General features: G+C 41.8%; 1 long non-coding RNA gene across 1 annotated transcript; it reads right to left on the bottom strand.

Annotated features, from left to right (window-relative positions):
* Positions 1–357: 357 nt before the first annotated feature.
* Positions 358–4,206, bottom strand: LOC136373262 (uncharacterized). Its single transcript, XR_010745608.1, has 2 exons — positions 3,806–4,206; positions 358–1,352 (listed from the first exon to the last, which is right to left on the bottom strand). It is a non-coding gene; the product is annotated as an uncharacterized lncRNA (long non-coding RNA).
* Between the last annotated feature and the right edge of the window lie 130 nt (positions 4,207–4,336).

Raw genomic sequence — 4,336 nt, 5'->3', positions numbered from 1 at the left:
ACAGCAAAGGATGTCTGTCGTCACTTTTCTGATGCCTTTGCCTCACTAGGAATCCCTCAACAGATTAAAACAGACAATGGACCTGCATATATTTCCCGTAGAGTTGCAGATTTTTTTCTCCTTGTGGGGTATCACCCACAAAAGAGGCATACCACACTCACCCACAGGACAGTCCATTATAGAGCGTGCCCGCGGCACCCTCAAACGTCTTCTCGTACAACAAAAGGGGGGAGCTGGAGACACCCCCGCTGAAAGGTTATGCAAAGCTCTATACGTTTTTAATTTCTTAAACTGTGCAGTAACAAACTTGAATCCTCCCATTGACACGCGGAAAGACTCTAAATCTCAGAGACAAAGTGAGTTTTAAAGTAGGTATGTCATTTATTCAGCACTGGGCGCGATGCGGGATAGCTCCCAAAGGCATCCGCACCCCTCACTCACTTCCATTCCCTTTTAACCTCTAGAATGTTACATATGCATCAAATTTCGCAATACACCTATGCATATACATTCCTTGGCTCCTCCTCTCTCCGCTTCGTATGTTAATTGTCTTATCAGTCCTTTGCGCCTGCGCAGGTGTCTCTGGTGGTCGTCCTGGGGGTCTCAGAGATGAAGAAAGATAGTCTTCCTCAGAGATGAACTTCTGACCTTGCTGTCTTGCGCATGCCCAGTGATCCTCTGGTCATAGTCCAAGTTCTGAAGCCAGGTTTATCTGGTCCTGGGGGCTCGAGGCACCTCACTATCTCAGTGTCTTTGGTAATCTTGTATTCTTGTGTTTTGTTCTGGTGAGCACCCACCCCCTTATCAGGCACCTTTGTATTCCTCTTTTGTTGTTCTTGTACACAGCCCTGTCTCTTCTTTCGAAGAGCAGCAATACACACCATCTGAATGCCTATCCTTTAATTAGTATTCTTCTAATTTTTTTATGATTAATATCCTCTAGTTTCTAACCCCATATTTCAGTCCCCCCTTTTCAACAAGGCAGTAAATTCTTTTACTCAATATGAATTCCAGTCTTTACGATATGTGTCTCTTAATGCCTTGCCATGTACTTGGGATAAAGAGGTTAATATTACTACTCGTTATAACAGTTTCCAGTTCCAAATAAGCATTACAAAAGACAGGACAAAACTTATACCAACCAATATTAATAAGACAATAATGGGGTGACTTATTGTATTTAGGATCCCAGTAGCAGTGGGTGACCATCCAAAGAGTGAGTCTCACTTATTGTAACTTGCATCTTGTTTTACTCTTTGCAGAACCTAGTTTATTTCTCTTGTGTCATGATGGACAGTAATTAAAGTTTGCTCTCCAGTTTTCTGAATACCTTTTAGAATTTTGGCAAGGTCCTGATGATCAATTAATTGTTTTACTAAAGTGAGATTCATCCTAATAGGTGTGGGTGATAAGTTATGATATGTTGTATGGTCAGACTTGACTAGCTGGTGGGAAACAACTGGTGCTAAATACAGGAAGTCACACCCTAAAATCTTAACGAAGTTACAAATACAGTGGTTAGAATGATCCTTGTTAAACAAAGTTACATTATCCTTGTCTATTTCTATAAAAGCACAGGCAGTCCTTAAACATACACAACCCTGACCAATATATACAAGTACAGTCCTTTGACTGGTGTTTGAATGAACCTCAAAAAGACAAACACCCTGTTCAGTATCAAGACATATATCTCAAGCATCGATTGTGTTACTCTCACAAATGAACCCTTGTTGTTCCTGGGAAATGCAAGATTCCAGATTCACAGTTTGCCATTTTTCACCCACTCTCCGTGCCCATGTTCTGTGTTCTGAAGGGTAGAGCACTGATCCCTCATGATTCAGTCCTAATGCTATAATGGGATAAATAACATAAACTGTGGCATTGCGGATGGTGAGCACAAAAGCAGTAGCTGTGTTAATGGTTGGATCATAGGTGACGTTTACCAGGGTCCACCAGGACTGAAATTTCTTTTCAAAATCAGTAGCATTGTCCCAGACAGCCTTTTGAACCTCAATTGGAAAGGTTCCTTCGCTTCCTTCTCTTATAACCAAGGCAGCTGTTGACTGCAACCACAACTGTGCTTGTATACAGCTAAAAGCTAAGGACGTATTACTCTGAGCCGTACCAAGTGCATCTATGATTAATCTATGGTCTTGGTCTTCTGCTTCTTCCCAACTTGGCAACACTTTTGAAACCTGCCACTGACTAGTTCCCAATGCCAACAGAGATGATTGTAAAGGTTGTTTTAATTTAGTTAGATCACTTGTTGCAGTGGCCAATTTGTTCATTAATATTTCCGAATTGATTCCATTCAGAACTCCTAGTCCTGTCCCTAACATTCCGGTCAGATCTCTCCGCATTCTACCTCTGGTGTATGCTTGTTTTTGCAACCATGTTGTCCAGCCCTCAAAGGATGTTTTTAGGAAGGAAGAGCAGGCTGGCTGGACTTCAGAGATGTTAGTTTGCATCAATAGTTCAACACGCTTGAGAGACCAATCCGGATTAGACAACAATTGTTGCTGACCCATGTTCCTTATCACATATGGGCCTATTTCATAAATTTTGGGTCCAAACCTGGGTGACATGATCTGGGTTTGGGCTGGAGTGCTAGTGTCGGCTGTAATGGGTTTAGTTGTGGCATTTATTCTAAATTTGAAGGAGAGCCCAATTTTATCGTGGGCGCAAAGGCAGACCACTTCAACAATCTGTACTAGGGTGAAATTATACCAACAGTCCAATTCACTTGAACGACTGCAAACCTCCTTGTGTTTGCCTGTGGGAGTGGATGAAGCACTAATTTGGATTGCTTTCTTATGAGTGGTTCCATTAATCAGCCGACATCCAACCTTGATTTCCTCTCCTACAGTCCCTTGGAGTGACCACAACTTTTGTTTTTTGTGCCACTTTTGTCTTTTATATACTTGGTTTTCATGCATAACCACAGTTGATAGGTTTAGATCCTTTATATCAGAATACTTTTTTATGGATCCAGTGTACTAGGTAAAAGCTTGGGACCAGGGCCACTCAGCATTGTTCTGGCTAGAGGTATTTCCCAGTTTTTGGATTGTAATTATGATTATAAACAAAAAATTTTTCTCAGTTAAGCTCTTGCAGCTTAGGTTACAAAACATTCTCACCCACAATGCACTTATTTTGTTTGAGTGAATTTTAGTTTCAGTCCTTTATCTCCTGGTGTTACTTTTCAAGAGGTTTTAGGAGCTTTCTTTACTCGGGAGTGGTGAATTCAGGCGTTCTGCTCTTGGATTTTAATTGCAGTGAAAGTGGTGAGAAGCACTTGGAATGGTCTTTTTCACTGCGGCTCCAAGGTCTTTTCTGTAAGAGACTTGACATACACATAATCTCCAGGCTGTATGTCATGCACTGGCCCATTTAGCCTTCTGCTCTGAGTTCCAGCCACATGTTTCTCAATTTTTCTGAGTTGTTTATCTAAGGCTATCATATAAGCAGTCAGCCTTTCTTCCCCAATTTGGGTGGATATTCCTTTCTGTACACCATATGGTCTCCTATAAAGCATTTCAAAAGGGCTCAGATTTTCTTTATTTTTGGGCTTAGTTTGAATCTGCAGCAATGCTAACGGGAGGGACTGGGGCTAAGGCAGATTAGCCTCTTGCTCTAGTTTTACAATTTATTGCTTGATCAGATGGTTCATTTTCTCAACTTGGCCACTTGACTGTGGACGGTATGGTGTGTGAAGTTCCCAGTCTACGCTCAGATGCTGACTGATCTGTTGAACTATTTTTGAAATGAAATGTGGTCCCCTATCTGAAGATATTGTGGCTGGAACTCTAAAGCGTGGAATTATTTCTTGCAGCAGCACCTTGGTTACTTCCTGGGCTTTGGCAGTCCTGGTGGGGAAAGCTTCTGGCCATCCTGAAAAGGTATCTGTTAATACCAATAAATATCGATACCCCCCTTTTCTTGGTAATTCTGAAAAATCAATTTGCCACTGCTGACCAGGTCCATGACCTTTTCCAATTTGACCCAGGTTTGGTTTAGGGGTATTTTTAGGGTTAGTCTTGAGGCAAAGGTCACACTGCCGGGCCACTTGAGTGATAGTGGCATATAAGTTACTGGCAGTGATCTTTCCAATCAAGTAATTATACAAAGCGTCAATTCCCCAGTGTGTTTTCTGATGTTCTTCTCTTACTAATGGCCATAGTAAATGAGAGGGAATAACCAGTTTTCCTTCTGCTGTAACCGCCCATCCCTCCTGGTTATATGTTCCCTTTTGATCCTCAGTTAGCATTCTGTCCTTTTTACTGTACACAGGTTTACCTTCTAGGGAGATTTGGCCATCGGGAATCAGGGCTCCTTC

The sequence above is a fragment of the Sylvia atricapilla genome, chromosome W (assembly GCF_009819655.1).
Source record: "Sylvia atricapilla isolate bSylAtr1 chromosome W, bSylAtr1.pri, whole genome shotgun sequence".
Classification (NCBI taxonomy): Eukaryota; Metazoa; Chordata; class Aves; order Passeriformes; family Sylviidae; genus Sylvia; species Sylvia atricapilla.
Note: the sequence above shows the minus strand (reverse complement) of the source record. Positions and strands in the feature narration are given on the sequence as shown.